The sequence below is a fragment of the Aulonocara sp. 'chitande type north' Nkhata Bay genome, linkage group LG16 (assembly GCF_057382095.1).
Source record: "Aulonocara sp. 'chitande type north' Nkhata Bay isolate Kocher_YH1m ecotype deep benthic linkage group LG16, A_spYH_male_GT1.1, whole genome shotgun sequence".
NCBI lineage: Eukaryota > Metazoa > Chordata > Actinopteri > Cichliformes > Cichlidae > Aulonocara > Aulonocara sp. 'chitande type north' Nkhata Bay.
The window spans coordinates 18,916,076-18,939,432 of NC_141359.1; the positions used below are offsets into that span (position 1 = coordinate 18,916,076).

The window sequence follows — 23,357 nt, forward strand, 5'->3', positions numbered from 1 at the left end:
CCTGCTGGAAGCTCGGATGAGCTCATCCAGGACTCCGCGGCTCCCACGCCGCCATCTACCTCGTCCGCTGGGGGTTCCAGTGAGCCCGGCCAGCACCTCCCTGTCTCCGCTGGAGGGTCCGAGAGGCCCGTTCAGCCTCCTGTCTCCGCTGGAGGGTCCGAGGGGCCCGTTCAGCCTCCTGTCTCCGCTGGAGGGTCCGAGGGGCCCGTTCAGCCTCCTGTCTCCGCTGGAGGGTCCGAGGGGCCCGTTCAGCCTCCTGTCTCCGCTGGAGGGTCCGAGGGGCCCGTTCAGCCTCCTGTCTCCGCTGGAGGGTCCGAGGGGCCCGTTCAGCCTCCTGTCTCCGCTGGAGGGTCCGAGGGGCCCGTTCAGCCTCCTGTCTCCGCTGGAGGGTCCGAGGGGCCCGTTCAGCCTCACGCCGCATCAGCTGGAGGGCCCGAGGAGCCTGTCCAGCTGCCATCTGCGACCGCCTCGTCATCACCTGGCCCGGCTACATCCGCCTGTGCTTCTGCTACGCCTGGCCCGGCCTCAGCCTCTGCAACCTCGCCTGGCCCGGCCTCAGCCTCTGCAACCTCGCCTGGCCCGGCCTCAGCCTCTGCAACCTCGCCTGGCCCGGCCTCCGAGTCTTCGTCTGCCGCAGCCTCCTCTTCAGAGCCTTCGTCTGCCGCAGCCTCCTCTTCAGAGCCTTCGTCTGCCGCAGCCTCCTCTTCAGAGCCTTCGTCTGCCGCAGCCTCCTCTTCAGAGCCTTCGTCTGCCGCAGCCTCCTCTTCAGAGCCTTCGTCTGCCGCAGCCTCATCAGCTGCCTCGTCTGGTCCAGCATCCTCATCAGCTGCCTCGTCTGGCCCTGCGCCCACCGGGCCATGGCCGGCACGCCTGGGACTGGAGGGCCGCCGCTGCCTTCCGCGCGGCCGGCCCCCTGAACTGCGCCGTCATCGCCTGAGTGGCCGCCGTCGCCTTCCGCACGGCCGGCCCCCGGACCGCCTTCGCCTGAGTGGCCGCCGTCGCCTTCCGCACGGCCGGCCCCCGGACCGCCTTCGCCTGAGTGGCCGCCGTCGCCTTCCGCACGGTCGGCCCCCGGACCGCCTTCGCCTGAGTGGCCGCCGTCGCCTTCCGCACGGTCGGCCCCCGGACCAGCGCTGTCATCGTCGCCGCCGCCTCCCGCGCGGTCGGCCTCCTGAACTGCTCCGTCGTCTCCTTCACCGCCGCCGTTGCCTTGCGCACGGCCGGCCTCCTGAACTGTTTCCGCGTCGCCGCCGTTGCCTTGCGCACGGTCGGCCTCCTGAACTGTTTCCGCGTCTCCGCCGTTGCCTTCCGCACGGTCGGCCCCCTGAACTGCTCTGTGTTTGGGTTGTTTTCTTGGGCTCCGGTGTTTGCTGTGCTCTTCTTTTGTTTTCTGTTCCGAGCCCTCCGTCCTGGGCCCCCGCCGCCCGCCCTGGGTTGTTTTCTGTTTGGTTTTGTTTTTCTGTGTTTGGGCTGTCTGGAGCCAGCCCTTGAGGGGGGGGTACTGTCATGGTCCTGGGCCATGTTGGCCCAGTGTTCTTAGTTTCCTCGTATGTTTATGTTTTATTCCATGCTTCCCCTGCCCATTATGTCTAAGTTCTCCCCGTGCTCTCTCTTCCCCCTGTGTGCCCTCTATGTATTTATGAGCCCTCGTCCCCTTTCGTGTTTATTCCATGTCTCCCCTGCCTGTTACGTTGGTGTTCTACTCGTGCTCTCTCTCCTCCTGTACTTCCTGTTTCACCTCTCCCGTCAGTGTTCAGTTCACCCCGCCCTGTCTCGTCATGATTATCAGTGTCACCTGTGTTCCCCGTGTGTTCCCACTTCCCTCGTTAACCCTCTGTGTATTTCTGTCTGCGTCTCCCTCTGTTCAGTGTGACGTCGTCCCTCATGCTGTGTGTGATTCCCCCGTGTTTCCTGGTGAGCCTTATGTTAGTTTTTCCCCAGTCTAGTTTTGTATCGCCTATCATCTTCTGTTACGCAATAAAGCTGCCTTTTGAGTTTATTCCCTCGTGCCTGTGAGTCCTGCATTTTGGGTCCTACTCCTGCCTGCCGCACAGCGTTCCGTGACAAGTTCAGCTGTTGGTTGGTTGTTTCGTGAGTTGGTTTGTAGTTAAAGTTCAAGAATCTTGCAAAACTGTCAAAAGAAAATCTATAGTGTAATTCATACTGCAACTTGTGATCTCTGAGACAGCTATATTGTATACTATATACTGTGTGTTTTTCATTTGAAGAAGTTTCTTAAGTTAGTGAGCGTCTAAAGAAGGGATTTTACTGTAGTAGACATTACTAAGCTCAACACTTCTTTTACTGCTGTCGAGCTGTTGAAGGTTTTTAACGATCCAACAAGTGATCATTAGAATACTAACTGCTTCTTCACATTTCATTTGTCTGTTTTTTTAGTATATATAATGTTGCTACAGTGTTATTTTGATTTAGGTATGTGCTACTGTATATAATTTTAATATCTTATATCTTTTTAGTACTATTTTTGGTCACTGTTTTAAAAACTGAACAGAAGCAGCAGATGAAAATGAGCATATCTTACTAATTCATGTATGATTAAATAAAATCTACTAGTTTGTATCATGCAATGTCATAGAAAACGAAATACAAGTTTTAAGTTTCAGTATGATGTTTAAAAGAAATTATTTAATCTGCTGCTAATCATCAGCTAAATGCTGAAAAGCAAAACATCACCATGTCAGCTATTTGAGATTCGGAACAAAACAGTGTGCTGTCTGTTAAATTTAAACTGTTGCCACTTAATTTTATGAGTCATGTAATTATACATATTCTAAGCTTATAAAGGCTGACTGTTTCCTGTGACAGGCATAGATATATAAAGCAGATTGTATCATTGTATAAGAAACAAGTCGCGTTCAACAGAGGGAGAAACTGGTTAAGAGAGGCAGCTATGCTGTGGTTCATCCTGAGCCTCTGCTGCTTCTTCAACATTATCATTCTTAAAGGGAACTGATCACCACTGACCCCTCCACGAGAACCCAATTGTAGTTGCTGTGGTAACGAAATCTAATGCTGGTCTCTTTGTTTTTAGTTAAGTGGTTCATATGGACACTGGACTTCAAGTGGGCCACAAAGAGGATGTACTTTAACTAGTGTGCATCCAAAAACAGGGACAGGATTCAAGTCTGAGTTTGTAATAAATCTGAATTAGAGACAAAAGACAATTCTAGAGTGATACTGTTAATGTGGTGTCTGTTGGATGATAAAAGAAGCACATAAATTGCCATTGAGATGGAACATAGAGTTTTCATGCTCATATTTTCAGCTTTCAATTATGTCAACTGCATGGCTGCAACTACAATTCTTGGCATATTTCGCAAAGAGGACTGTTATCTCTTCATGCTTGATCACTGTCTGGTGCAGCTAGTGGCATTATCCATGGACTGCCACAGATATCTATGTCAGTCCAAGTCCAAGGCCAAGATAACTACCTGCCCAATCATTCATCTGTCTTCTCTCTGACTTGCCCCTAAAGCAAACCCAGTAGGAGCACACCGCCTGCTTCCCTGATTCCCTCCAGGCTGAAGAGCTTGTCACAAGCAGGGCTGCATTTAGATACAATGCTCCATTACATCAATAATAGATAGGAGGATGAAGGAGACAAGCCAAATAGGATGGGACAGCTCACTCAACAGGAGATGACGAGTTGCAATGATGGGGAAAAAGTGTGTGTTTGCATTTGCACATGTACAGTATGTTGGTGTGTGCATAGGACTGGACATGCTACACGAACAAGAGGTGCATGTGAGAGATGAGATGACAAGAGAGAGAGAAGGTCTGTGGGATACTGGGCGGTATCGACTTAGTGGATTTCTGCAACGATGGCACCATTTAGGATCAGACTGACCCAGTTTCCACAGAGCCCATACATTTTAGATAATCCCTAAGGAAACTGGGTTTGCACAGTCTGCCTCCCCTGCATGATTTCACATTGTAGCATACAGCAGGTAGAGTCAGGGACACAAAATGAAGCACTTAAACGTACATGCTGAATCATGCACGGTTGTGTTAAAGAGAGGATATTCATTTCCCTACCTCAGTTAAACCACCTTCCTTTGCTCAGTCCTCCTCCTCCATGTGCTCTTTCCCCTCTCCCTCCTTTTCCCCTTCTGCACCAGTTGAAGTGGTTATGTGGCTTTATGCGGCAGCCATTTAAATCATTACCTTCCCCACATTGATCCAGCCAGAAGGTAATTGGCTCAATCAAGAGAATTAAAAGCCCGGGTAAGATTGAATAATTCAGCACACAGATCAAAAGAGGAGGGGAAGAAGAGAAAAAAGAGGATGGGGGGAGGGAAATAAGAAGAATGCCGATATTAACGCAGTGAATGAGAAAGTGAGCACTGCAAGTAAAGGGGAGGGCAAAAAGAATTAAAATAAGAATATTAGCATGTGAATGAGGTAGAAGTATATGCAGAGTGAAAGACAAAATAGTGCAGCATTATGATACAGAAACTGACAGACAGAGAGCACTACGACTGCACGATGAGAAAAAACTAATAAGGTAAATACTTAAGTGAAGCTGAACAGGAAGACCGGGTTCCCACAGATAACGCTCATAAAAAAAACATCCAGTGTTTAAAACTATCCGTCCCTGTGTGTGGTGCTAATGCCATTTTTAGTCTTCCTCTCAGCATCCTTACAACCCATTGTTAGTAATGATTAATCCATTATTAGAGAATCAACAATAGTGATAGGAGTATAACAGTTATATACAGGAATTGGATGTTTAAAAAAACATTACATTTTATTATGTATAGTTACGGAAATTCCCTATGAATTAGTTCCATTATTTGTGCTTCTTTAAAAAAAACATACTGTTAAGTAACCAGAGTAATCAGTGATGTCAATGTTACGGATGTGGTTTGTCGATGCATTTTGGAGGCAAGGTATTAGGTTAGGAGAAATTTATGAGACAAAGGTTCACGTGTATTAGTGTTTGTAAGTGTAGTGGGGTGCTGATGTTGGAAAATCAAGTGATGCTGAAAACAATCCTTCCCTCAAAGCTGAAATATTCGCTGTTTGTCATTTTTAATAACGTGGGCAGTAAGGAAGGTCAAAACCAGCTGTTCAAATGCTCATGAATGTCAGAGCTGTTTTTTTTAAATTAGAGATAGAAGGTTAGGAGGACAATTACAGCCATCTCCTGCCTTGAAGCATTAACCGTCCCGTAGCTTTTTTAGGTCAGTATCTTATCTAAGCTTAGCTGAGCTGTTCAATAACTCTTTGTCTTTGATTTCAGTCCACCCAGTACAGGACTGCTTTTGCTGTGATCCGAGAAACAGATGCAGAAATTGGAATCAATTTTAACTGGGCAGATGCTCTCATTTAATGCAGTTCCTCCAACCATATCTGCAATGGCCTCGCAGGAGTCTTCCAGTCGACTTAACTGCAGTCCCAGTCGTGTATGCCAGCCTGTTAGTTTTCAGCCTCCTTCTCACCAGTAGTAGAGTCACATGAGCCCTGTTCCCCCCTGCTGCGTTCCCCTGGCTGCTGTGCACAGTGCTACAGAAAAACTAGAGGAAATGTCTGCGCTTTAAAAAAGCAACATCCAGCCGGGCTGAGAGAAGGAACACAACAGATAGATGAATATATGCCACACATAAACAGCAGCTAATCCACACATGGCTGTGCGAGTCTTGACGAGTGCCTAAGTGTGTGGGTATAAGCAGCTGATTTTAGTGTTAAATGTGGCATACAGAGGCCCTTTTTTCTTTATAGATGGGTTTTGGTGCTTGTAACCTCGTGAGCTAATGCATCATCTTAATCAGAATGCTTTTAATCGAATGTGTTTGTCTAGTGTTTAGAGATGAGAGCGCTCCCTGTGCTGGTAAGCAAACGCACAAACACACACGTACCGCAGTCTTGCGTCATTTCTATATAAAAAAAAAACCATTGTAATATCAAGGGACTATAAAAGGGGAAAGGTTTGGATATTTAAGAAGACAACCAACCAAGTTCAGAGAATTTTATCGCTACTTGTGCTAAATATTTCACACAGCATTCAGCATGCTCCTGCTCTTCTGTTTCTGAATGCACCAGGGGAATGTAGGAATAAGAAATATACGCACAGACTGACACAGATGCTCTGTATTCAAATGACAGCTTATTTTTAAAACCGTTTTTATTCTTCAACCCAGCGCTAACCTAATATCGGTATGAAGTTGTGTGCGGACGTAAGCGTGACTTGTCGCCGGTAATGAACCATGAATTATAGACATGGTTCATATATCACCCTCACGTTCACACTGTAACATGCACAAATTTGCATGTGAGATTAGTGAAAGCTGCTTGACCTCTAACCAAGGGCGTGATGGGTGGTAGACGGATATGATATGGGAGATGTAGCTCTAAAATACGAGTCAATTTCCTGCGGGGCTTATCAGAGCTGCTTGACTGGCGTGTGAGCAGCGAGTGGCCGTCAGTTGTCAGGATTTAAACTTGGGGAGGAAATGAGATGCTGGGGTGTACTTTGAATATCCTTTAATGGTAGAAAAGAAATGAGAGAGAGAAGGGAAAGAAAACCCACACACTAAACACTTTATATCACTATGGAAAGGAATGCATGCTTCAGCGGTACGGTTAGTATTCACAAATTATCTAAATAGAAGCGGCATGCTAATCTGTCGTTCTTCTCAGCTGGAGCAGTATTAGAGCTATGTCTAGTGTGTTTTGAATAGATCCAGTACTTTACTTGCTGTGGTGGCTGCATCAGACTGTCTGGATGACAGACACATCTTCCTCCCTTCATTAATCTCCATTTAGTTCTGCACTGGAGGGAGTGAGGGAAGGAGCGGGGGGGGAGAGGAAGAGGGAGGGAGCGAAGCCAGCAAGGGAGCATCGGACAAGGGGGAAAGAGGAGCAAGATTAAAGATATGACCGGCCATGAAATCGAAAAGGAGATGGCGGATGGGGGAGATGGAGAAAAGATGAAGAAAAAGAAGATGACGGGAATCTGAAATTTATATAGCGAGTTAAGGTGTAGTTGCTGAGAAGACGGGTGAGAAAAGTGAGCAAAGTGAGAGGGCACGGTGGAAGCATAGATGACCCGAGGAATATAGGTATAAATTGGAGAAAAATCAAGGCAAGAGAGAATGGCAGGAGGAGGGGAAAGGGAGCCTGCTGTTTGATCTTTAACAGGATTATTTTTTTCCCTGCTGTCCTTTTATTTATTTGATTTTCCCTCATATTTATTCATAAGTAAATTCTGGCTGTGTGCCAGCAGAAAACCACATCAGGCTTTCTGAGCTTCACCCTGTGAATGTGCATCACCAATACACACAGCCGCACTGGTTAATCCTAAAGAGATTCCTGTGAACCTCTGCAGCCCTGCAGTAGGCAGGGATGCAGGAGACTGCATTTTTTAAGTATTTTGAGTTCTTTTGTTTTAACAGCCAAGTTTTAGAACTACATGACCATCTGCTTGTTTGCTCTCTCTGTATAGAGAGGGATGCTGGTCCCGCATCCTCGTTGTATACTATCCATCAGCACAGACTAAAAGGATAGGAAACAAAGCAAAGGCTGGCCTGGACCCTCATGATTATGTTGATTCCCTTATTGGGATTTGTCTGGCAGTTGACCTAGTGGGCTTCTGTTTGAGTGCTAAACCCTCATCTGAGTGGTAGGTGCTGGATCCTGCACTGATATTGATTTGGTCTTCCTGTCAGATTATCGATGCTGATCTTCAATAAAGCCATCATTTGAGTACAACACTTAACTCTGTGGCCTGTAGCCCAATCGGTATTTAGATATATCTATATTTTTTTTTTTATATTTTTGTGGCTTCTCAAGCTAAATGGTAGAGATTTCTGGGCTATAGAGATCTCTTACTAATGCACAAATACTGTGACCTCATTTTGTATGATGTTCAGAGCATATTGACGTTCATTATTGAATTTTTGTGCATGTTTGTGTGTTTTTATGTTCATACGCCTTACTCTTAAAAGCCCTTCATGTGGGATTTATTGGTCAATGGGCAGAAACAGAAAGGGTACACACAGTCCTCCGTGACATGACGGCATGCATCACAGATTTTGCCATAGATTTATGATATTCCCTCATCCTTTAATATTTTATAGAGTCCCACGTAGTTAGAATACATATTGTATCTTCTGTAGTTTCTAGTGTACAAACGTTAAACACAGATGTGTGAGAGCTTCACAAAGTCCATAAACTAGATCATAAAAAGTGTGCATGTGTGTCAGTGGTCCCCCAGCAGACAGTACGGAAGATAGCCATTAGACCAGCGCTGCAGATTGTCTTGTAGGGTGCTCAAGGCCACAAAATGCAATTAGATTCCAGTGTAAAATATTTATTTCCACAACACCTACTGTGCACTAGAGGAGCCTTTACTCACAGCATGCTTAAATATGAAAATAGTCTATAAAGTACATGCCTGAGAGAACAGCAGATACTATTTCTCAGTGTGGGCTCCTGTGCTGTGGGCACAGATGAGTGCATGCAAATAATACTGAGGGCAGGGCAACATATGACTGCTTGGTTTGTTACTTTCTTATATACTTGAAGTTAACACAGTATAATACGTTAATCCAGCTGTGGCGGAATGACACAGGTCTACATATTGCTGTATGCATTTCTTTATTATGCAGTTGATTTCACTTTAGTGAAAGCAATGTTTGAGGTATTGTCTAACAGACTGACAGGTATAATGTGAGGTTAGGAAACTGTGTTTACCTGTCTAACAGACCTCATGCAGTTGTTGTGTTTACTGCATTATATCAATGACTGAACTTTAACAGATTTTAAATGCACTTCTGAGAAAGTTCCATATGTGATAGCATTTTCATATTTACTGTAGCATAACAAACTTTAATAGTATAAGAACGGCTGCACAATTATATCCGCAATGCTAACATGCTATTTTGTTCAATAGTGAGATTGAGATTATTTGTAACATTATTCACTGATTTTACTAAAACATTTTTTATTGCATTGTTTAAATAAGAGTGAAATATTTGCTGCTTTCAATTTGTCACATCTGTGCAAATCTTTGCATTGAAAAATTATTCACTTAAAGCACATCTCTTAATGACAGTCCTGTTGACTTAATAAAATGAAGTCAAAGGGAAACTGCTCCCGCATTTCATTATTTTTGTAGGCCTTCATGCTTTAATTGCACTGCAGTTTATGGTGTGTTTTCATGTGGTTTAATGAGTTGTGTTGCTTTGCAGTTCAGAGGCACAGCACTTTTTACATATGAGTTGTCCTTGGCTAACATAACATGCGCTAAATCCAAAGTATTTCCAAGCAACTACCTGCTTTTAAGGACATTTTCTTTGCTTTTTGCTGTTCCAGACATTTGGATGTTATTGTAATTGTATCTTTTAACATAGTGTTACCCAATAAACCCTTCAAACTTCAAGCTACATGATGCAGGGAACAGCTGTGATTGGCACATGCAGGCACATGTTTAAATATCAATTTAACCTCCTAGGACCTGGCGTCCACATATGTGGACATCACATTTTGGGTTATTTAGACCAAAATACAAAATTTTGCTCCACAAGGGCCTGATATCCACTTACGAGGACATTAAACTGCTGCTGTATATCCTCATATGTGGATCTCATTTTTCTTAGAAACAAAAATCAGGTAAAAAAAAAAATCTGGTAATTCTTTGTCTTTACATTCATCATGTCCCAATCAGCCCAAATAGCGAAGAGAAATTAAAATTGCATGCCATGACAGATTTCGGGTCTTGGGAGGTTAAGGGAGCGCCTGATTTGCTTTTAATTTGTGTTCCAATTGGTGGAGCTTGCATTTTAAACATTTCACGATCATGCTCATTTAATTGTGGGAAGCCAGAATCATGATTGAGATTAAAACTCTAATAATCCTACAGCCCTAAGTGCAATCGGAAATGTCTGGAAACATCATGAAATGTGTAAGACCAAGACCAGAAGTCTCTGCAGCGAGTGATTGAAACTGACAGAACATATTCAGTGAGGTGTCTGATCAAAGCCCAAAGGATACCAAAAGTCAACCCTACTCATAGCCTGTTCACCCCGCTGCCATTTGGCAAGTGGTACTGGAATCCCCACTGCTTTACCACAATCTGAAAGAGTTCTTTCAATTTATCATAGATGCACATTGTTGCACAATAACTGTTTGCCTCTACCTGCTGCAACATCAAAATTGTAGTAATAACAATTTATTACTATATCAATATAATAGTTATAGTTATTTATAGCTGAGCATATATAAATGGTTTTATTAATGCTTCTTCCACTACTGATTGCATTATTTTTTATCTTATGGTGTCTATGTACATTCCTGTTTTCTATTTTGTAGAGCAATGGATTTCCTGTTAGAGTTGGCAACCCAAACCCGAATTTAAAATGACAAAATTCACTAGTGTCACGAGTCACTTCAGCATCACAAGGTTCCAACGTGATTTAAGGTGGTATACCTGAGGAATTTAGTAGTTAAACTTGGAATAATCATTGCATGTCCAAACCTCTAAGAATTAATTAAAAGGGTTTTTGTACCTCTTAAAGCGACATCTTCTTTGAACAAGGACCACACTCAGCTGCCTCTTCTAGCCTCTCCAGCTTAGTCTGAAATGCTTAATAGTCTTGACTAGGGTTATTTTGTGCGCGACCAAGTGAAGTTTGCAAAATGGTGCAAGATTTGAAAATATGTAAAGTGCAAGGACAGGTGAACCCTGACTGTGGGTAGGTTTCAAGAGCAAGAGTCAGCAAGCTGTGAGCTAGTTTTTGCACTCTCGCTGTGTCTTCCCAACCATGTGTCCGTGGGTCTGTGTGGGTGATTGAGTGGGCGGAGGACAAATGTTAGAGGAGTAAGCAGCTTGGGCAGTAGTTCGTATAAGGAACCAGTGTCTCGGCAACAAAGTTTTTTAAATCGTTCTCGGAAAATCTTGAGGGGGGATATGATTGTTTTCATTGACATTCCATCCTTAAAAGTACTGGGTTTGAGTGCCAGCAGATACTTTTTATGCATATATTGTTCTGCCAGTGAAAAATAAGCATGCATGTGCACACACGTTTATATGCATGTGTATATGTATAATATTTGTGTGTGTTTGTTTTTCTCCTCCACTGAGAGGATTACTGTAGATTTACAAGGCCTGGTAACAATGAGTAGACCCACCCCAGGGACCCATACTCAATCACTATCACAATGAAATGCTGCTAATTCCTATTTAAAGCTTGCGCAGAGCCACTGCCCTCCCTACTCTCCAGGCCGAGGGAGAGCAGGCAGCTCAGAGACAGAGCGAGGACGAATCCACGTTTTGTTAGTCAGTATCATTTCTGTTAATTTGTGTCAGTGATTTCATCTGTGAAGTCCTCATAAATCACTCTACAATTTTTTCTGGATATTAAGTTCATGAGACTAATATGTGAGTGTCACTAGGGAGCGATGCATGTTAGCATCTGTGTCATTTGTCGTGGAAGTGAACACCCAAAGGCCCAATCCTCACAAGCACCACTCCTTATTGGCAAGCCACTGAATAATTCAGAAGTTTGAAACGTGAATGGGATTGCTTTCACTTCTGGCTGGCAGGTTAATGTTGGGAGTCTGCTGTTGCATTAAATGGATGCAGTAATTCGTAATGCCAGGGCAGTCAAGGCAAGAAGCAAAGAAAGGGGCATGATTTTGTTGTATTGGATTGCATTCCATTCATGAGCATTTATTCTTATTGTATATGCATTTACCGCATGGTGTTTCTCATAGACTTTCCTATCTAATTCCCATCCATTTGGAGGAAAAAACCCACTTAATTGGACACAGAATCAGGGACACAAATCTCCAGCTGCATAAATATTTTAGAGGAACGCATCAAGCAGTCGCTCCTATCTCTGTCGCTAGTCTCTGTCTTTGTCATTCCCTTTGTGCTGTGCATGCATACAGGTGCACCTGAAAGCACTCTCTGGATGTATATGCTTGCACGGGTTTTGTAAAAGTTATAGTTCTTTTCTTTTTTTCTTGTGGTCATTAAAAGGAACACATCTTTGGCTTTAGCTCACTTAAGAAATCCATTTTACTTACACACTAGACAAACTCTTGCGTGCAAAAAAGCAAACACACACGCACGTATACGGTGTCTTTAAACTGGGACGCTAAGATAATTGGGGTAATGATTTTTGCATTATTAATGAACCAAGCTTCATACTCATCTTAATTGAAAATGTTCTTTTATCTTCAGCACATGATGACTTTTTGCTGGCTTTGTATTGTGACTTGGAATTTTTGTTGTGTGCTCTTTTCAGCAAACATATTAATTGAAATGACTAACTACAACTCAGGAAAGGTGGGGGTTAACCAGGGAACTAGTAGTAATTGTGAAAAACTGAGAGAATATCATATGCCGGTATATTTCCAATGTTAAGCAGAGCCAAAACATTGATCAAAGGGGCTTGGTGATGGGTAAATCCAAGAGGTGTAATTTCAATATAGTTGGGGGAGAAAAACATGGTAGGAGGACAGGCTGCAGTGAGGCATCATATCTTAGCATGAGGAGTAGATCGAAAGTTGGGGGCAGAGAGGACAGAAGATTAAACAGGGGTAAATATTTAAGGGCATGTGCAGACAGAGCGCTGATCACACTTCAGCAGGAGTGATGATATCAATAACAGGTTTCTATTGACTTGTTCTACTTTGTGCCATCAGTCAACAACCAGCATCAGATGCTATTGGCTGATGGTGTATAGACCTTGCTCTTGTAGCATAACAGCACTAAATGGCAAGCTTCTTTCTTTTGGTGGTGAAATACACACGTTTACGTTAAAATAATTTCAGCTCTTGTGTTTGTATAAGTTTGTCAGAGGAACAGTGCCTGGATCTAGGCTTAAGGCAGTGTGTCATTAACTCCCGTGGCCCCGAGTGCCAGCTCTCACTGGAGATGTCTCTTTACGACTGGACAGACTTACAGATGGATGGATGGATGGATGGATCATTGCTTCCTTTCCTCTCCCACCTGCTCTGTCATTGTCAGTTCTTCTGCTGTCACCTTGATTTAACATCACATTTATTACTCCTCCATAATTATCATACTATTTAATGTTTTGATTTGTTATTTATGCCATGTTGTAGCCACAAGTGGCCCAAAATTTAATAAGCACACCTGAGTAACGCAACTTGACAACCGAGTAAGACTGGTACAGTGGCCACAAAGGCTGTACTCTGTGATCTGCTTTAGATTACCTCGTGCACATGACTGGAGTACAAATCTACACTGAAGAGCTTATCTTCAAGTATAGGCACAGTTAACATCTCTCAGTTAGTAGTGGGGATGTCTGTGGATTTTGTTGGCCTCCACCCCAGCTCCCTCCTTCCGGTAATAGAGGTCTCAGAAAATGCTGCTTCACAAAGCCTGAGGATACAAAGTCCAATGGTCCACAAAATGTCTAGAGACATGTCTAACCCAGATTCACAAAGTTTTTGGAAAGGGGAGGAAGGGGCTCTACAGTTCTGTTTGCAGATTTATTATCTAACCTAGACATCACTATACAATTGATGGGAGTTTAAGATCTAGAGCTGCAGTATATGTGCAGTCATTTCCCTAAAGGTAGCAGTAAGCTCAGAACATTTGTATCTTTGAAAGCCTGTCCTGTTGATAGAGACGTCAGATGATGCATTGCTCATATGGGGTGTTGGAATAACAACGTATTTTCTTGTTTTATTTCTAGGACTTGCTGTATGAGGCTTATCACCTTGTTTTCTTTAATACTGAATTCCCATTGTGCAGCCCTTGTCAAAGCTAGCTTTGCTGTGGGCCTGAGGGTGTGGAAAGCCATGTGCTTTTCCCAGCGCACATATCCACCAGCTGCTTCTTTTTTACGAGACAGCCAAGAAACTTCTCCGTCAGGGCTTTCTGTCTAGTTTTTGCATTGTATAAATATAAACAGGCCTTAGGGAATGATGTGAAGTTTACACAGATCTGAAGCCGAGTAGCTGATGTAAATGACTGAAAATAACAATAATGCTCACCATTTTAGCTAAGGTTTTTGTATTAACTGATTACCAAGAGCACAGTTGTTTGTCTGTGAGTGGAATTTATTGCCTTGTTTTTCCTCCCTCCGTTCTTCCACCTCCTCTTTATTTTTGTGTCTCGGGCCGCAAGAGGGAAGAGGGAGAGGAGCATGGGTGATAATGACTTGTCAAATTAGAAGTGATGGAACCTGCAGCGAGTGTAAACACAATTCGGAATGTTCAGATGACATTTTCCAAGCTGTATTTCTACTGGGGAAGATTAGCAGAGTGACAGCTCAGCCTGAATCACATGGATCACAGCTGCACAATGGAGAGCGCCGGCACACACATACACACACACAGAGACAGAGAGCGAAGAAATAACTGGCATTTTAATACAACACTGCAGACTGACACCTGCATAGACAAACACAAAGACTGCCCCACAGAAGGAAAAAAGGCAAGTCTGCACACAAGCTTTGCATTTGAGGATTGTGTTATTTGAAGTGCTTTTCTTCCTTGGCCTTTTTTCCTAGTTATGGTCCAAGGGACCTGGCTCAGTCAGTCAGGCTGTGTATGGATTCATGTCCATGTGGGCTGCCCACACCCTGTCAGCATGATGGATGGTGTTCACACACAGCCTTGACTTTATATCTTATAGGGACTTTATTTGCATGTGCTCTCATTGCCAGTAAAACTGCACATGATGTAGGAGAGCCACTGACTTTTTAGTTGTTAAGATATTAGGGCCTCCTGTTTCTTAGTGTTCTATTTTACGCATGGCCGTCCTCCCCCAGCAGAAACCGTGAACGGTGCTGCTCATTTCCCAAGTTCGCCTATGAAATAAAGAGCCATTTACGAGGAACAATGTCCCGGCCACCACATCTCCCTCTATCCTGCCCCCACTATTGGAGAGATACTATTGAGAGTCCCGGCCACATCAATTTGGGCCTCAAATGACTTTCTCCAGCTGGCCAAATCCTGACAAGCTTTCTGTTCTCCTTAAAAAGAGCCCCTTTATCATCAAGAGAAAGGAAGAAAGGATGAGAGAGGAAAGGCGAGAGCGGGAGAGAGCGAGAGAGAGAGAGGGAAGTCAAAAAGCTAATGTCTCAGTGACACCCTTTTGCACACAACAGGGGAAATTTCTGTTCTATAAAGGGTTCTGGTTAATTTGAAGTCAATTGGAGAGTTATTAAAAGGATCTGAGTGAGCTGTGCTGAACTTGGTCAAGGGCAACAAACCCACCCTGGTTTCTGTATGAACAATAGAAACAGGACTCACCTTCAGGCAAACTTGAAAGTTTCTGTGATTCACCCATAAAACACTTTTGATACATTAATGAATACTGTGGGTGTGTTTACTTTCAGATTCTAGCCTACTGTCATTATTTAATCAACAGATGTATTTGCGTGCCGTTTCTTTCGGAGCAGATCCTGTGGGGTAAATCTCATTTTTGAGGATCTTATATATCTTATCTTATCTTATCTTATCTTATCTTATTTTTTGTTTATCTCTCAAAAATCCATCTTGCCTTTGAAACATCTCTGGCAATATAAATGCAAATGCAAACATCTACTGTTATAAATTAGATTTACTTAATTTCACTATCTTCCCTGTATTCTTCCTGTGGTCCTCAGGTGAAGCTTCAGTAGTTTAATGCTGCACTGCTGTGTATTACATCATATTTTACAGAGCAAGCACTGCAAATATTATCACATGGAGAAAAAAACTACTGAAATAAGCTGCAGAAAAATGGTACAGCCAGTGTATTTCACATACAGTATTATATTTTGCTTAGGCTTATGTGAAGACACATGTGAAGTATAGGTGTGGTCACTTTTTAGCAGTCCATTAATGTGTGTAATTGTCTCAGTTTACTGGGGATGATCTGTTATGCTTGTGATAACGTGAATTCAATTTTCCACAGAACAGTAACCGTATAAAATAACACAGAAAAAATGTAATTCAATAACAAATAATGGATAATAGCTTTCAGATATTACAGCAGAGATTAAGGAAGGTCATTATCTCAGAGTCACATATAAGGTTACATAAGGTTGGTTTGCAATAATGGTGGCCATTTACAGTCTGAAGGTGGTTTTGAAAAGAGACTCCAATGTTCAGACTCCAATGTTTGTTAGAATAAAAGGCCCATTTTCTAAATCTAATGAGCTAAATAAGTTATAACATATAAATTTAAACTTTAAACACTGAAAACCATGAAATAAGAAAAAAATGTAAATGTGAACCATCCAAGGCAGTATTTGTAACATAATCAGGAATTGTAGTGAAATTTATTTGAAGAAACTGGACAGTTGTGATAGTGGTGATCGTTTTTTGTTTTTTTTTCTTAACTTTTTCAGTATCATTATCAGTTAAGTGCTGCACAGTTCAGTGGCCGCAAACATGTGAATCATGCAGTTCTCTTTGCGATTGGTTACAGAGTCGTCCACGAAAAGTGGAACCTAACGGTGCAGCCAGTTAGGAAGATGATAGCACGTTTTCTCTGGTACCCAGTAGCAACTTTATACAAGTTAAATGATGGAGTGTGGAAAAATCATAGAGTTGATGAAACATAAAGGAGATTAATGATAGAAGAAAACCTGGATGTGACATACGCTGAGAGTGATTAAAGGGGTTTAAAAACAACAACCAGTTGGTATAGATTGACTAACAGTGAAAACATTTTCTTCATCGTTTTATGGAATTTTAGTTCTAATTATTTATGGTTTATAATTCTGTGAAAAGCAAACAAGGTAAATTGTGTCTGAAACGGAATAGCTTACTTCCTGTTGTTTCTAGAAAACTGGCATGCATCTGTCGCTTTTACCCAACTCAGAGTATTTTCTGATGTCCTCCTCCTACCAGCTTCAGCAAAAACATTGAGACTTTAAAAGATCCTAATCTGAAGTAAATTACTTATTTAATACTTCATTCTAACTTTCTGCTCAAACATACAAATTTGGGCTAATATAACAGAGGCAATGGGGACCGTGAGTTTGGATCAGCTGGAAGTTTTGTGCAAACACAACCCATCACTTGTTGTTTATCCCTCTTCTTGTATCTTCTTCTACATAATCAGTCTTTCGATATAATAATATACTGCATATGTGCACAGTTTCACACAGTTAGAAGAATCTAAACAAAAGGAGGCATGAAAGCAATCAATGTTGCATATTTCTACAGCAGGTCAGCAGTTTGGGTATTCCTTTCCTTCGTGTGTAGTCGCATGATGATTTTCTTCACTCCCAATAGTTAAATGTAGTGATGTATTTATTTTGACATACAACTAGTGTATGTGTACATTACCCATAAAACTCCTGCTAATGATTAGCTACAGTCAGGGAGTAGATTACTCACATTTTGAAAGATATTTGGAAGTCTGTAAATGAGTGTATAACAGGTTGACAATGCCTTATATGCAATTTAGAAGATTATTTATTTAAAATTAAATCTTTGTTGTTGCAACTGTTTTTTTGTTTTTTTGTTTTTTTTTTATTCAGTTGCGACAGAAAGAGCACAGAGGCAGATTTATTCAAAGAAGAGTGATGTTCATCTAACTTTTTTCAAAGCAAATGCAGTTCGCCATCTTAGGAGAGAAATTATCAGTATTTCTTCACATTTGCATATAAATTAACAATGGTAAACTGTTAGTGAAAGAGAACGATTTAGAGACAGAGAAGTACAGAGTGGCACAGCACAAGGGGGAGAGATAAGCAAAAAAAAAAAAAGCAGACATCACGTTATTTGTCCATGCTGGAGGTTTTTCTGGAGTTCTAGCAGGAGAGGGATAAGGAATTGGATGGATTTTCCTACAAATAATAGGAACCGTGTGTGTTTAGTGGTTGCACAACTGGATGTTTAAAAATGTTGACACTGGGGGTCTATAGGTACTGGCCTCAATTGCATAATTGCAAAGGTTTCAGTATAAATTATCTTTTTGTAATTGCAGGTTGCAAAATTAGCTCACGTTGGAATAGTTTCCGACAGACAAATTTATAAAACTTAGAATTTTGTATTATTCACAGAAATAGGAGAGGTGTGCACTGCAATATGTACTGCAAATGCCAACTGAGGCTGTGTGAGGTGCTGTTAGAAAGAAGCTTGTTTCACTGCAACAGTGAAGGATCAAAACAAAACCAAGCTGCATTATTTTCAGATGTTCTTGTTCTGTAAATACCAAATAATTAAGACAGATGGCAGAAGCTAATTTTGCTCATTGCTGAGTTTCTGAGTTGAATCAGCTGGCAGTTAACATATGCAGACCTGATTGATGTGGGTCCCCTACCTATAAGAGTTCTTAGAGTACATTTTTATTTCAAAGAATCAGAGCAAACATCACACATAACAACATTAAAAAAGACTGTGTTATTTTAAGCAGAGCACTGACTGCATTAGTGTACTGGCACCAGCTCCTGCATTCATACTTTACAAACACACTTACTCACAGCTCTCAGCTATTATCTGACTTATTACTTCCAATCATATTCATGCAGGTGTACATGAGGACATTAATAACTGCAAATATCTTGCTATTACTTGCTATTACTTAGGTTATACATTTATGTCACAGTATGTCCCTCATTATGGGCTTTTTATTTATGTGGAGATCCAATGTTAACCTACCTCTGATTCAAGGCTGGCAAGCCTGGAAGAAGCATTCAGATTCAGGGCACATTCAGGGACACGCAGAGGAACAGTTGGCTAAAAAGACAAAGTCAGTGATTTACAGAGACAGCTGGGATTCTATCACTACAGGTTAAGACTCGGGTAGTGGTTGACTATATTGTTCCTTGATTAAATAATCTGGAGCCTAGATGGGGAGATAGAGAATTAAGGCCCAGTAATGAGCCTAAAGGACACATTGTGATTGGTACCTAAGCCCATTTTAAAGACTAATGTGTGAATGGTTTCTCTATATTTACTGCTCTGTATATTTATTCATTCCATTAGCTGAATATAAAGGACTTATAGTACTAATGTGTGCAACACAGTAGATTTAAGTCATTTGAAGAAAGCTTATGGATGGTTTATAGAATAGTGGATGTTTTATTATAGATTATGCACCATTACACCCCCCACCCCCCTCCACACACACAAACAGACACACACACACAAACTTTTGTAGGGCCTGAAAGCCATCGAGAGATGAAAATAGCTAAAGTTGTGCCGCTGTATAAAACCGGGGATAGACGCCACTTCACAAATTACAGGCCTGTTTCTTTACTACCACAATTCTCCAAAATCCTCGAAAACCTGTTTAATAAACGATTAGACAAATTCTTAGATAAATATAAATTACTCTCTGACAGTCAATATGGATTCAGATCAAAAAGATCAACATCTCTGGCATTAATCGAATCAATTGAGGAGATTACGAATGCTATAGAGCAGAAACAGTATGCAGCTGGAGTATTTCTGGATCTCAAGAAAGCATTCGACACAATCAATCATGACATATTAATTAATAAACTGGAACGGTATGGGATTAGGGGGGTTGTACTGCAATGGGTGAAAAATTATTTAAGTGACCGGAAACAATTTGTGAAGCTGGGTGTCCATTCCTCATCATGCTTGGACATTGCTTGTGGTGTTCCACAAGGCTCTGTACTGGGTCCAAAATTATTTATTATTTATATAAATGATATTTGTAAGGCATCTGATATATTAAAATTAGTAATATTTGCAGATGACACAAATATTTTTTGTTCTGGGGGGAATCTAAACTGGTTACAGAGATCATACAAATCCACTATTCTTAAAATCAAAAATTCTAAAATTCACAGATCTGGTTCATTTTCTCACAGCACAAATTATATATAAAGCAATAAATAACCTGCTTCCTGACAATATTCTAAAAATGTTTTCTAAAAGGGAACGGGGATACAATTTGAGGGGGGAATTAAATTTAAAACATCCTCGTATCCGTACAACATTAAAAAGTTTTTGCATCTCTGTGTGTGGAGTGAAGCTGTGGAACAGACTAAGTAAAGATATGAAGCAATGTCCAAGCATGGCGCAGTTTAAAAAGCGGTTTAAGGATATGGTTTTTACAGGGTACAGGGAAAAGGTAGAGATTTGATAGGGTGTTCTTGTCTAATATTATCATGTGTGTGCGCATGCACGGGTTTGTTGGTATGGGTATATATGTATGTGTATATGTATGTATATGTATGTATGTATGTATGTATGTATGTATATATATATATGTGTATATATATGTATATATATATATATATATATATATATGTATATATGTGTGTGTATGTATGTGTGTATATATATATATATATATAAAATATATATAAAATTGTAGGTTGTGTATCCTTCAGGTGTTAATGGGGTTATTGAAAATGTGTATATGTGCGTATGTGTGTATATACGTAGGTATGGATAGATAGAAACATATATGTGTATATATTAAAAAAAAATAATAATAATTACACATAACATATAATGTAATTACAAGGAGGTATTTCTGTAGTCTATTGATACTAGATAGTGGAAAAGGGGTGGGATTAAATAAGCTTATGCTTCTTCCTGCTCCTTTTTGAACATGGACGTTATTTGGAGTTGTGGTTGCTCGTTTTCCTTTTGTTTGCTTTGTTCATTTGTCTCTTTTAATTCTATTTTTTTTTTTTATATATACTTTTTCAACATGTTCAAAATAAAGATTCAATCAATCAATCAATACTGTAGTTCATAATTATCCTTAGATATAGGCGAATTTAGGAGACTTTGTTGGTCATCTGTTTCCCTTTTCAGTCACCGGTTAAACAACAAAGCAATTATTTATTGTTATAAAGAAAAAAAAGTCCTAAATCACCAGTGGAGGAGGAAACACGAGCGGGCCAAGCTACAAGTCATAGGGGCATAGGGAGATAGGAAATAGAGTCATCCATGTGGCGTGGGTGTAAACTGAGAAAATGAGAAAGAGAAGAAAGAGACAGAAAGTTATTAAGTATCCTTATCCACATATGATCACTGAATGTCTTCCTGGCCTCCAAGAACCCTGCCGCCCACCTAACGTTTGATAATTACACTTCATTAAGAGAGCAGGTAGTGATGAGAGAAGCGAGTCTGATAACTGAGAGCAATGTGAGAGCGAGTGAGAGACATGGAAGCCCACTGGAGGCATATGATGTTGTGAAAGGATCACAGGAATTTGATTATGGGAGAAACAAAGCAGGAGTTGACTCGGGTTGGACGTAGCTCAATCTGTGATTTTATGTTAGGAGGTTGGGTTTGGTTTCCAAGTGTGCGTTTGCTTGTTTGTGTGGCTCCACGAGTGTGTATGCATGAGTGCCAGTAAATTTATTCTAGCTCAGGGGTCTGTATTTATTGCCTTGCTTTAGTGTCACATGAAGACGGACAGGTCTGGACCTCAACACAGAATGTAATAAGGTTTCTTTGAGACGCGCACACATACACGACACACATCCCACAGCTTGACATCCCTCCCCCTTGCTATTTTCTTGCACCAGCCATACCTATGCCCTCTATATCATGTGCTGTAGTAGTGCTAGGTCAACAGCAGCACACTAGCACTAGCCAGTAAGGGAGTACTGCAGCTCATGGTACTGCAGTAAAGGAGGTGCAGAAGCCACCTTTCTTCAGACTGACAGTCATGTGGGAATGTGTCCATATGGAAAGACCCTTTACAGTATGGGCTTGTTTAAGAGTGGCCGAACAGAATCAGTACAAATGCGCGACGTCCCAGAGGAGCAGTGAAGAAAAGAGAGAGCTTCTGTATGTGCGTGTAGATATGTGTAGTGCTGTCAGTGTGAGAGAGTGAGAGGTGGGGACTGCAGTATTCCTCCAGCGGGAAGCATTGATTTTCCGGCCCAGCGTGGGGATGTGGGAAATGTCAGCCTCTAATTGAGTTGATAAAACCATTTTGAGTCTCAGACGTAAATATGGTTTCCCCCACAAAAGGCCACCGCATTAGACAACTCCCATTGGGATGTCTGTAAGGAATGAAAGGTCTCCTTGTGTGTGTGTGTGTTTGTGTGTGTGCGTGCGTGCGTGCGTGTGTGTGTGTGTGTGTGTGTTTACATATACATACTTTTATGCATGTGGAGTTTGCTTCTCAGACAGCTCAGGTCTGCACGGTGAAAGTAAAAGACAGGCATGGAGCTTCTGAAAAAAGTGTTTTCTTTCATTGCTTCATTCAGGCAAGCTTGTTAGAGTAAACAGTTTTTGTTGTGGCACAGGGGGCAGAAATGGATATTGTGAGCACAATGAAGAGGTCATATCCATTAGAGGTGTAGAAGGTGCATAAAAAAAGGATAAATGAAGCCTCTGTTGTCCCTGTTGATTAGTAGATTGATATTCAGAGAAGGGAGAAGATTTACTTTCTACTTCTGTGGAATGATATTTATGTCATAACAAATGTAGAGGAAATTCACCCTATTGTTTAGTTTTTCTCTGAGGTTTGTATTGCTTTTTTTTTTTTATTATAATGTCTTGTGGCTTTTTAGAATGATTAAAGTATCTAATAGTGTATTGAAATCTTCAACAAAAACATTTTGTGTAACCTTAACTGTGCTCATCATTAAGATGTTTGACAGTTAAAGTAATCAAGTCTGAAGTTCTGAGGTGTGTAGGTAAACACATGTGAAAGTACAGTTATGCCTGTTTGCATGCATTAGGGCATGTGGGCAGAGTGATAATTAGACAGGGCTTCACATTTTATTCCATGCACACACCTTCTAATTCTCTCACATTCAAATGTACGTAAGTGCACACACATTTGTAGCTAAGCACGCTGCTAATTACTGACATAATTAGGCAGACAACCATTCGTATAGGGAATGCACACTCATAAAAACACACACACACCTACATACACACACGAGCGCGCCCACAGAAAGACACACATTACTTCCCTGGTAATTAAGAGTATTAATTACAAGCATAGCTGTCCCTGTGAGGCTCCGTATCACTCACAGACTGGCACGCAGCAGGGTTCTTATTACTTTATCTCACCACACCATCACTACTTCTCTCTGTCTCTTTCTCTCAGTCTCTGGTTACACATGCACACACATGCTTTCAAATATACACCTGCTGGATAAACAAATGTCACCTAATTAGTCAGAGACAGATAGCTGGCCATAGGTTAAAATCCAGTAGCTTGGGAACTAGGAGAGATGTGCTTGCCAGAAGTAGAACAGACCAGCGTGCCTGGTAGGCCCTGCCAGTTTCTTTGATTTTGTTGTGAGTTGAGTTGCCCTATATGTTTCATAGATAAGGCTTTAAGGTCCAGTTCTCATCTGTGCTGCACATGTTAGGTTTAATTTTAAAACTGTTTTCTTCTGAACTGCACTATATACAAAACCTTAGTCAGATAGCAGAGCTGTAGAACTGTAGGACAAGGCACA

At 41.5% G+C, this 23,357-nt stretch overlaps 1 protein-coding gene across 4 annotated transcripts in view; it reads left to right on the forward strand.

Annotated features, from left to right (window-relative positions):
• The window catches only part of il1rapl1a (interleukin 1 receptor accessory protein-like 1a), a 171,593-nt gene that overhangs the window by 50,892 nt on the left and 97,344 nt on the right, over positions 1-23,357 (forward strand). The gene's annotated exons all lie outside the window — the stretch shown is intronic.